The sequence below is a fragment of the Nannobrachium achirus genome (genome assembly GCF_963921795.1).
Source record: "Nannobrachium achirus genome assembly, chromosome: 9".
Lineage (NCBI taxonomy): Eukaryota > Metazoa > Chordata > Actinopteri > Myctophiformes > Myctophidae > Nannobrachium > Nannobrachium achirus.
In genome coordinates this window covers 6,363,599-6,376,098 of record NC_137818.1, presented here as the reverse complement: position 1 = coordinate 6,376,098, position 12,500 = coordinate 6,363,599, and the positions used below count along the sequence as shown (strand labels likewise).

Here is a 12,500-nt window from a genome sequence, read left to right as displayed (position 1 = left end):
AAAAACGCTGTTTCAGCAAGACGTATTAAGGATTGCCAGAACCGAAATTTTTAGGTTCCTTTAGTAAAATGAATTAAATAATCGGAGGCCTCAACGTAGCCCCGGTCGAATTTTCCATCCAAGCACAAGGCCGCGATTCTGTTTACATGGCCCGTAATGGGAAAAAAAGGCCGCGCCACGCCGCCACTCCAATAGAAAAACACATCTTTACAGCGGATTTTCTCCGGATTGTGTTCCGAGGCCAGCAGAAAGGTTTTTTTGGCGGCTGAATAACTTTAGATCGGTCTTCTAAAAAATTACATAGCCGATTGCTAACTGAAAGCTACCTTCCTCCAGCTCGCTAGCATAGCACTCATTCCAGTGTATAGCCAAGCCAGCTCAGTGGCACCTTGCGGCGCCCGGCAGTAATTGAGTTAAGTGGGGGCACAAAACAGACTCTGTGTGTGTGTGTGTGTGTGTGTGTGTGTGTGTGTGTGTGTGTGTGTGTGTGTGTGTGTGTGTGTGTGTGTGTGTGTGTGTGTGTGTGTGTGTGTGCATACAGTTCAAATATTGTCCATAGCAGGGCTCCAGACTAAGGGACTCCTGACGTCATGAAACACACAGAAACTAAATATGATGTCAACAGAATGGTTAAAAAGTTACCACAGGGAGTGTTATCATCCTTTCAGGTAGAACTTAACACGCTGCGCTAGAACAGACAATCTGGGTTACAGCGGCTCCAACAGAGCCGATCTACAAGCTGTGGCAGCTTATTTTCTCCAATAATGGTCTTTTAATTAACTCTCAATAACAACAAGGTCCACTCGTCTCAAATAAATAACTTCTTCTCCGCTACAGTTCATCTGATTCTGAACCAAAACAACGACGTGAGCGGTGAAGCAGACTGCACTGCATGCCATGTAGAGAGCGTTCCATTAAGCATGATTATTCTGTACGGCTGTGTTGTGTGCAATGTGTGCTGACTGAGCCATATGATCTAAAAGCCCTCAAAGCCCAGAGGATGTGACGAGTTGTAGGCTTGTAGATTAGTCCTGTTCAACAGTCGTGCATGGTTCTTTACTGTATGTGACATCCACACCCACTCACACCAGCAAACTGTCTGGCAATCAGATTTTAGTAGCCACAAATGATAGATAACTGATATGACAGTATAAAAATAGAAAGGATTGCCAAGCCAATTTCACCAGCATTAATAATAATAGTATAATAATAATAATAATACATATTATACAAATACATATATTTTTACTACATATATATATATATTTGGGATAGATTACGTTCATTTGGGGAAGATTAAATTTGTCTTTTGGAATGTTGGTGAAAAATGTTAGTCTGGAGCCCTGGTCCATATTTGCACTTACATGGAGAGAGAGAGAGAGAGAGAGAGAGAGAGAGAGAGACAGAGAGAGAGAGAGACAGAGAGAGAGAGAGACAGAGAGAGAGAGAGACAGAGACAGAGAGAGACAGACAGACAGACAGAGACAGAGAGAGATTTGGATTTTAAAAATACTTTTATATTATTGCATGATTTATAACCTCATTGACCAATCAAAACACAGAGCTCAAATATCCTTCATTAAAAAGAGAGAATGAACCCCCCCTGCTCCCCCAGCGTACACAGAACCCCTCCCACAGTCCACCGTGAGTTCAAACCCTCCATTGTTACGCATTATTTAGTGCTTTAATTATTGAAAAATAGCAGATCTACAAGCTCACAGCGTGGCACCTAGGTCCGCGCTGCGAGCTTGTAGATCTGCTATTTTTTAAGAATCGTGATTCATTTTGTCAGTGGTGCTCAAACTTTTTCATGTGAAGGACACCCCCCCCCCCCCCCCCCCCCCCCCCCCCGAAACAAAATTTGAGTTACAAATGTTCGCTTAAAAAATACATATATTCAAAGATTTGCACACATTTTCACAACTTTTCAAAAATAGCAGATCTACAAGCTCGCAGCGCGGTACTCGTTGTCGCGCTGTGAGCTTGTATATCTGCTATTTTTGAATAGCTAAAGTATAAAATAATTAAAGCCCCATCCACCTTGGGCCCTTGTCACTCAGTCCCACTTTCCCCCCCTTGTGACGCCCCTGAATGCACTCGCTCTTCTGCAGAATATTGCGCGGTGACTCGCGGTCTATATTCTTCTTTGAATAGACCGGTGCTTTTCAAGTTCAACCAGTGGTCCCCACACCAGTGGTCCCCGGGGGCGTTGGTAACCAAATGGACCCTTACAGAAGTATGCGTAAAATGAAACCAAATGGATATCATTTTACCCTTACAGTTACGATCTTTATACAGTAAAGATTTTTGCACACTGCTGCGTTTTTCGGGCCAAATATCGGAGTGAATTTCCGAGCGCGTGAATAAAAAAATCAACCTCACGTTATGTCAATCACGTTTGCACACTGCCGCCCGTTTTGCTCACCACTCGGTCCCTTGCTCTCTCTCTCTCTCTCTCTCTCTCTCTCTCTCTCTCTCTCTCTCTCTCTCTCTCTCTCTCTCTCTCTCTCTCTCCGAAAAACGCAGCAGTGTGCAAAGACCATAGGGTCCTTTTGGTTACCATTTGGTTCTTTAGCTGGGGACCACCTGGAACTCCCTCAAGGATCACGGGTGGTCCTTGTACTGTAAGTCAGTCCCATATGAAGATAAAACAAAATAGCATCAAACATTTATTTTCTGAAATAAGGATTTTTTATTATATCAAGAAAATGTTTTAATAAAGTGATTGAATGATTTAAAGGGCAAGGTCACCCCTGAGAACCCCGATATTCAAGTTGTTTGGGAGTTTTGGAACACCATACTGGTTTCATTTTGATGTTTAAACTGTGTTTTTAGAAAAGTGCTTTAAACACCTTGCTGTAGCAAGGTCTCTTTTCCTTTCTGGACTACGTGCTGTGTGGACTGAAAAGCCCCGAGGGTTGTCCCAAAGAATTCGTGCCAACCAGAATATTAGCGGACCCCACCCCCACTCACCACGGCTCGGCTGCCTGCCTCTGTTTGTTTTCATGGCGGCTGCAAGCAGCCAGGCACACTCAACTCCAGTCCAGTATTTCCAAGTTATATATCGGTGGTTGAGTCAGAGACACAGCCCGAGTACACAGGAATAATTCCAGAATAGAAGAGTTGGCAGATGGACCGGGTCGGTTTTAATCTCGATTGACTCAAGTAAGTAAAAACGTTGCTGTGAATATGACCGTCGCTGACTACCGTAATAGATTCACGTCAACCTGGTGTTGAGCAGTTGAACCAATTTGCTTCGTAGGTTTACATAAACGTTCAAAGATAAAGTGCTTACTGAAGTCTCACAGATGTCACAATATGGTCGTTTTAATCAAATTATATAGCGTTCATACGCTTTGAAAATATATTTTGCAGCTGGTCCCTTCCAGGGCTCTGTAACACATTAACACATTCACCACCGAGGCGTATAAACTGTATAGGTTTGATCAAATCCAACAATTCCACATGCTGGTCACATGGTGTGATCTGTGGGACGTCCAAATAAGGTCAAAACAATGAAAAACCCTGGCAGAGGAGGATGAATGAATTCATTAATACCTGGCAGTGAAAGGGTTAAGCATCTGTGGTATTTTAGAAACATGTTTTAAACATGTTTATACTTTGGATATTCAAAAATAGCAGATCTACAAGCTCATAGCACGGCACGAGATAGGTAACGCTCTATGAACTTGTAAATCTGCTATTTTTGAAAAATCATGTTTGCAAATCTTTGAATATTAGAATTTTTTAAGAGAACAGTTTGTGGTGTTTCTATCTTTTCTGTCTTGAGTTTTCAGTTGGTTTTCATGAACCGTTTATTGTTTAAACTCTGGTGTTGTCAGCATCATGAGTTCACAGCTCTCACGAGGAACTGGGGACCCCCAAAATAATCATTTTTGAACTGGGGACCCCTGGGGACCCCCCAAAAATAATCATATTTGAACTGTGGACCCCCCAAAATGGCACAAATGAAGCCCTATGAGTCTTTGGATGATCACATCTCTCTCTCTCTCTCTCTCTCTCTCTCTCTCTCTCTCTCTCTCTCTAGAGTCAGTGAGGTTGGTGAATGGTCCTGGTTTGTGTTCAGGCAGAGTGGAGGTGAAGTCTGATCAGTCGTGGCTCTCAGTGTGTGAAGGTGACTTTGACCAGCAGGATGCAGAGGTGGCCTGTAGGGAGCTTGGCTGTGGGACTCCTTCAGTCCTCCAGGGGGCGCTCTATGGAGAAGGGAAGGCTCCCATGTGGACCAAAGAGTTCCAGTGTGAAGGCAGTGAGTCTGTTCTCCTGAACTGTACAACCTCAGACTCAACTAGAAACACCTGCTCACCTGACAAGACTGTTGGACTCACCTGCTCAGGTAAACCACAAACTACACTATAGCGTTGATTAGTAGTTTACAGTCAAAGTAATGTTACTGACCCTGATCCAACCTCTGACCCAGACCCCCACCCCTCCAGGGGGCGCTACCACCCCTCTAGTTAGGTGAATGTTACCTTACTGCTGCTTCCACTACTTTATCTCATATCTACAGGGGCGCCACAAGCCCTTGTGGTGCCTGACTCGCAACTGGCTGTTGGGTTAATAGTTTATCTAATAGCCAGACTACGCCACCTGGGGAATTGCACCCCAGGAAATATTTGGAAAACCTAATTTAACTATTACACTCTTTTACAAAAGTGAATCCTCACACAGTTAGTTTTACAATATAGAGATCGGCAGAAACGTAGTTTTAATCAAAGTACAAAAAGGTGTTTAATAAGTTAATATAATCTCATAATATAATCATCATCATCATCATCATCATCATCATCATCATCATCATCATCATCATAACAATGGCGATATTAAGAATGAAAATGCATCCAAGAGTTAAAAGTAAACTAGAAAAATATTGTTCCTTCGAAACAATTGTGGGCTCGCTTCAAGCCGGAAAACAATGGCTATAAAAGCACAAAATGTCAAGATCGCAGGCAGTGCTCTCTTTGACGTTACTGACGTCAAAGATTGGTCCATTTTGTTCCAAAAATGTGTTGTGCAAAAGTTGACCCGCTGGTGGCGCTATAACAGGCCAATGTGAGAAGGTTGGTATCTGTTCCTTGACCTATTGGGAATGTGCTTGCAAGATTTCACGCACATCCCAGGCTGTGTTCATGATTTGAGGTGTTTTTGGCTTTGGACACTTTATCGCTGCTTGCAGCTATATTTATTATTATTATTTTATAATTTTTTTGTGTGCACTTCATAGGCATGTTAGATAAAGGTCCTTAGATTGCGTGTAGAATGTTTCATGCAAATTGCAAAAAAAATCCTAGAATAAAAACGGGTTTAAGCGTTTTACAAACTGCTCAAAATTATATAGCGCCCCCCTTTGGCCATTTGGGGTAAGATTGGTTTCAGTGATATTTGAACTAACCCTCTACACTATTTTGTCATGAAAATGTGACTTTGCTCGTATGTTTTAGAGGCAGAAGAATAATTTGCATAAAAATGCAATATTGTTTGAATTATTTAAAAAAACATGTTTCAATGTTAAAGAAATCCGATCTGACAGATCTTTAGATATCGGTCCAAAGTTCACGTAAAAAAAGTTTTGTGCACGTGACGCAAAAATTCCAGAATAAAAGCGGGTTTACGCGTATTATAAACTGCTCAAAATGGCGGAAAATTGAAGGGTGGAGCTTACTTAACAACGACACAGATGTCTTCCGCTTGAGTCAAAGCACGCGTGTAACAAGTTGCATGTCTTCAAACGAAACGAGTCATGACTTATGCCCGTTTGAAGTTTGAATTTTCAAACGCTTCTTATAGCGCCCCCCTTTGGCCGATTGGAATAAAATTGGTTTCAGTGATACTTTGACTAACCCTCCACATCTTTGCCAAATGCCATGAACGTGTAACTTTGCATGTATGATTTAGAGGCCGAAGAATAATTTGCATAAAACCACAATATTTATTGAATTATTAAAAAATTATATTTCACTTTAAAAGAAATCCGCCGAGACTAGTTTGACCGATTGGTCCAAAGTTCATGTGAAAAAGGTTTTGTGCGCGTAACGAAAAAATCCCAGGAGGAGATAGATTTTTACTGTTTTTTTATATAATTCAAAATTCTGGGGGATCTAAAGGTCAGAGGTCAAAAGTCAGAGCGTAAAAGTTGTTCGGCATGAGGAGATGCATAGGTGTATACAGGTTTCATGACTGTATGTATAACAGAGCATGAGCTCTATCTGTTCAAAGTTCGCACTTTCGAAGGCTTCCTACAGCGCCACCATTTGGCCGATTGCTGTAAAAAATAATAGCACACTTCGCCACTGTAAGCTGAACACATTGATGTTTTTATTTTCATTTTCTGTCTAAGTATGTAGGAGTAGAAAGGAACCGAAGTTTTGAGGAGAACTTGATATGACGGTTAGATATTGTCACTAGAAAAATATTGTTCCTTCGAAACAATTGTGGGCTCGCTTCAAGCCAGAAAACAATGGCTATAAAAGCACAAAATGTCAAGATCGCAGGCAGTGCTCTCTTTGACGTTACTGACGTCAAAGATTGGTCCATTTTGTTCCAAAAATGTGTTGTGCAAAAGTTGACCCGCTGGTGGCGCTATAACAGGCCAATGTGAGAAGGTTGGTATCTGTTCCTTGACCTATTGGGAATGTGCTTGCAAGATTTCACGCACATCCCAGGCTGTGTTCATGATTTGAGGTGTTTTTGGCTTTGGACACTTTATCGCTGCTTGCAGCTATATTTATTATTATTATTTTATAATTTTTTTGTGTGCACTTCATAGGCATGTTAGATAAAGGTCCTTAGATTGCGTGTAGAATGTTTCATGCAAATTGCAAAAAAAATCCTAGAATAAAAACGGGTTTAAGCGTTTTACAAACTGCTCAAAATTATATAGCGCCCCCCTTTGGCCATTTGGGGTAAGATTGGTTTCAGTGATATTTGAACTAACCCTCTACACTATTTTGTCATGAAAATGTGACTTTGCTTGTATGTTTTAGAGGCAGAAGAATAATTTGCATAAAAATGCAATATTGTTTGAATTATTTAAAAAAGCATGTTTCAATGTTAAAGAAATCCGATCTGACAGATCTTTAGATATCGGTCCAAAGTTCACGTAAAAAAAGTTTTGTGCACGTGACGCGAAAATTCCAGAATAAAAGCGGGTTTACGCGTTTTACAAACTGCTCAAAGTGGCGGAAAATCGAAGGGCGGAGCTTACTTAACAACGACACAGATGTCTTCCGCTTGAGTCAAAGCACGCGTGTAACAAGTTGCATGTCTTCAAACGAAACGAGTCATGACTTATGCCCGTTTGAAGTTTGAATTTTCAGACGCTTCGTATAGCGCCCCCCTTTGGCCGATTGGAATAAAATTGGTTTCAGTGATACCTTGACTAACCCTCCACATCTTTGCCAAATGCCATGAACGTGTAACTTTGCATGTATGATTTAGAGGCCGAAGAATAATTTGCATAAAACTGCAATATTTATTGAATTATTAAAAAATTATATTTCACTTTAAAAGAAATCCGCCGAGATTAGTTTGACCGTATTGGTCCAAAGTTCATGTGAAAAAAGTTTTGTGCGCGTATCGAAAAAAACCCAGGAGGAGATAGATTTTTACTGTTTTTCATATAATTCCGAATTGTGGGAGACCTAAAGGTCAGAGGTCAAAAGTTAGAGGGTAAAAGTTGTTCGGCATGAGGAGAGGCATAAGTGTATACAGGTTTCATGGCTGTAACTCAAACACAGCATGAGCTATACCTGTTCAAAGTTCGCACTTTCGAAGGCTTCCTGCAGCGCCACCATTTGGCCGATTGCTGTAAAAAGTAATAGCACGCGTCGCCACAGTAAGCTGAACACATTGATGTTTTTATTTTCATTTTCTCACTAAGTATGTAGGAGTAGAAAGGAACCGAAATCCCGTCTACTGTTGATTGCCTGCCTGATAGATAAATAATGACAATATCTAAAGTGTGCTCGCCTTATAGGCGAGCCCACAACTAGAAAAATATTGTTCCTTCGAAACAATTGTGGGCTCGCTTCAAGCCAGAAAACAATGGCTATAAAAGCACAAAATGTCAAGATCGCAGGCAGTGCTCTCTTTGACGTTACTGACGTCAAAGATTGGTCCATTTTGTTCCAAAAATGTGTTATGCAAAAGTTGACCCGCTGGTGGCGCTATAACAGGCCAATGTGAGAAGGTTGGTATCTGTTCCTTGACCTATTGGGAATGTGCTTGCAAGATTTCACGCACATCCCAGGCTGTGTTCATGATTTGAGGTGTTTTTGGCTTTGGACACTTTATCGCTGCTTGCAGCTATATTTATTATTATTATTTTATAATTTTTTTGTGTGCACTTCATAGGCATGTTAGATAAAGGTCCTTAGATTGCGTGTAGAATGTTTCATGCAAATTACAAAAAAAATCCTAGAATAAAAACGGGTTTAAGCGTTTTACAAACTGCTCAAAATTATATAGCGCCCCCCTTTGGCCATTTGGGGTAAGATTGGTTTCAGTGATATTTGAACTAACCCTCTACACTATTTTGTCATGAAAATGTGACTTTGCATGTATGTTTTAGAGGCAGAAGAATAATTTGCATAAAAATGCAATATTGTTTGAATTATTTAAAAAAGCATGTTTCAATGTTAAAGAAATCCGATCTGACAGATCTTTAGATATCGGTCCAAAGTTCACGTAAAAAAAGTTTTGTGCACGTGACGCGAAAGTTCCAGAATAAAAGCGGGTTTACGCGTTTTACAAACTGCTCAAAATGGCGGAAAATTGAAGGGCGGAGCTTACTTAACAACGACACAGATGTCTTCCGCTTGAGTCAAAGCACGCGTGTAACAAGTTGCATGTCTTCAAACAAAACGAGTCATGACTTATGCCCGTTTGAAGTTTGAATTTTCAGACGCTTCGTATAGCGCCCCCCTTTGGCCGATTGGAATAAAATTGGTTTCAGTGATACTTTGACTAACCCTCCACATCTTTGCCAAATGCCATGAACGTGTAACTTTGCATGTATGATTTAAAGGCCAAAGAATAATTTGCATAAAACCGCAATATAAATTGAATTATTAAAAAATCATTATTTAACGTACAAACTTCTCACCACATAGCCTGTGTAGATATAGGTTCAAAGTTCATGTGAAAAAAGTTTTGTGCACTTGACGCGAAAATCCCAGGAGGAGATCGATTTTTACTGTTTTTCATATAATTCCGAATTGTGGGAGACCTAAAGGTCAGAGGTCAAAAGTTAGAGGGTAAAAGTTGTTCGGCATGAGGAGACGCATAAGTGTATACAGGTTTCATGGCTGTATGTATAACACAGCATGAGCTATACCTGTTCAAAGATCGCACTTTCGAAGGCTTCCTACAGCGCCACCATTTGGCCGATTGCTATAGAAAATAATAGCACACTTCGCCACTGTAAGCTGAACACATTGATGTTTTTATTTTCATTTTCTCACTAAGTATGTAGGAGTAGAAAGGAACCGAAGATCCCGTCTACTTACTAGATAAATAAATAAATAAATAAATAAATAATGACAATATCTAAAGTGTGCTCGCCAGGTACTGGCGAGCCCACAATTACAGCCGTGAGCACCAATAAGCATACAGAGACTATACAGGACAGCACTGGGGGAAAAGGAGAGCTGGGTTGGCTGACCCACCCAGGACATGGCAACCCCATTCACAGCAAAGCAAAATAACTAAACTCAAAGTAAAACAAATGAATAAACCATTAAACACAAGGAAAGGGGGGGGGGGGGTCACCAGATCCCAGCGTTGCTCCCCCAGCACCGCTCCTGTAAAGAAAAGAGTAAATCAGTCTTCACAGTGAAACAGAATAAAAGTGTTTCTATTCTACTTGGTCAGGGTTAATGAGCTGCTGTCTGCCAATGTGCCCAGTTGTACCAAACAAACAAATGAACCCAAAACAACAAATACAAATAATAATCAAATGAAACAAACCACTGGGCGACAATAGATAACCCTATTATTACAAACTTAGAGTTGTGTGCAGAGATGGAGAAGTGGTTTTATCTTGAGGGAGAACAACCTCCACAAAGCAGCAGGTGTGCTGCTGGTCCTGGAGGGACCAGCGGCCGTGTTAAACTACTATTTAATGAATATTAAAGTTCAGAGACAAGAGCAGAGAGATGACAATAAATAAAGCTACCAGGTTGGTGAGAGCAGAGCGCACCGTTCACACTGCTACAGGCAGCGGTGGAAACCAGGTAGGAAAAACTGAAATATAAATTAAGCCCAGGTTTATATTCTGGTGAAAACACCTGAATAAACAATGCTGCACAGAGGACCCAACTTACCTAGTGTGTGTGTGGCGGTTTGTCCCCGCACACCAAGACACACACTGTTACACCCCAGCCTAGGGGAACTGAGGGGACAACATGACGATGTGGACCCCCCTCTTAAAACCTCCCAAATGAACCACTAGCAAGACAGGGTTGCAGCCATACACTGGGGTTTTCTTTATTTTCTATAGGGTGAGGGAATAGTTATCAATGCAAAAACAAGATAGATAGAAGATAACCCTAACTAAACTACCCCCACGTAACGGAACTCAAAATACAGTGAATGAACTAACTCCTGCTCAAAAAACACAAACATCAAAATGAAACTCAACCTAAGGGATTCCCCCCCACCCTTATCAAACCCGGCTGTTAGATCAATAGAGAAGGCACATGAGTACAGCTGGGAGAACAGGAGATGTTGGTTGCAGGCAGTCCATGTTGGGAGTGAAGAGAGAGGCCGCAGAAGCTGGTAACCACCACCCTTTTATACTCTTCTTGGTAGGCTGCAACCAATCATCTCCTGGGCGTCACCTAGTCCCAATCATCCTCTCACTCATTGACTCACACCCACACCCCCACATACACACACCCCCACACCCCACACACACACACACACACACACACACACACACACACACACACACACACACACACACACACACACACACACACACACACACACACACACACACACACTTTCTCCCCACAGGAACACCTCACTCAGGGGCCAAGAGGGTTATGCCTACCTACAGTATACACATTAACATGCCTGAAGACCCCCAGGGTCGTAACACACACACACACACACACACACACACACACACACACATACGCACACGCACACGCACACGCACGCGCACGCGCACGCGCACGCGCACACGCACACGCACACGCACACACGCGCGCGCGCGCGCGCGCGCACGCACGCACGCACGCACACACACACACACACACCACACACACACACACACACACACACACACACACACACACACACACAGTAGTGTTTAGTTCATCTATGTTATTTTATTTCAGTCTGCCATGACCAGGACCTGGGGAACACGTTTGGTTCTGTACTTGTATGGAATGACAATAAAACTCTTTGAACCTTTATTTAACTGTTTATTCTATTGGGTGTTTACAGAGCCTGATGATGTCAGGTTGGTGGGAGGAGCCAGACGCTGTACTGGTAAACTGGAGGTGAAACAGCAGAGAGAATGGAGAACAGTGTCTGCTGATCTCTGGAACCAGAAGGCTTCATCTGTAGTGTGTAGACAACTGGGATGTGGATCTGCTGTTTCTACAGTGAGGAGACGTGGTTCTACAGAACAACCTACATGGTGGATGAATAATAATAACTGTGTTGGTTCTGAACATTCAGTGAGGGAGTGTACAGTATGGGGGTCTAGTACTTCCTTCTCCAGTCTGGAGCTGATCTGTTCAGGTAACAAACAATGACTTCAACAATGACACTAATCTATACTGTCTGTCTGTCTGTCTGTCTGTCTGTCTGTCTGTCTGTCTGTCTGTCTGTCTGTCTGTCTGTCTGTCTGTCTGTCTGTCTCTCTCTCTCTCTCTCTCTCTCTCTCTCTCTCTCTTTGTCCGTCTATCTGTGTGTGTGTGTGTGTGTGTGTGTGTGGGTGTGTGTGTGTGTGTGTGTGTGTGTGTGTGTGTGTGTGTGTGTGTGTGTGTGTGTGTGTGTGTGTGTGTGTGTGTGAGTGTGAGTGTGTGTGCGTGTGCGTGTGTACGTTAGGGATGCGGAGATAAATCGATACATATCGTAATCGCGATACAAACCTGTGTTTCCGAGGCGCCTTGAATGCACCATCATCAGCCGTTCAGCCCCGTTTAGTTCAGACAGAGATCAAGCAGGGACCCTCGCTGTAGGCTAGGCATTATAGCCTACTGTATCACACAAATATTTGGCAGGCCCCCTGTAATAACCCTGGATTTGGGTCCCTGACCCCCAGTTGAAGACATATACTAATAATGACATAGGCCTTCTATATGATTAGTTATCAAACAATTCTACAATAGCCAGCAGCTTTGTGTTCTCCCAGAATACTATATGTTGGGTTGTTGAGTGAAACAATAAATTGCCTTGAATTAAAATGTCATACATTTTTAGTAGGGATGCGAAGATATACCGGTACGGATCGTAATCGCGATACAAAC

General features: G+C 42.2%; 1 protein-coding gene across 1 annotated transcript in view; it reads left to right on the top strand.

Moving 5' to 3' along the window:
• Positions 1-12,500, top strand: part of LOC308291821 (uncharacterized protein) — a gene marked incomplete at its 3' end in the record, with an annotated part of 54,713 nt that overhangs the window by 22,496 nt on the left and 19,717 nt on the right. The window lies entirely within an intron of this gene.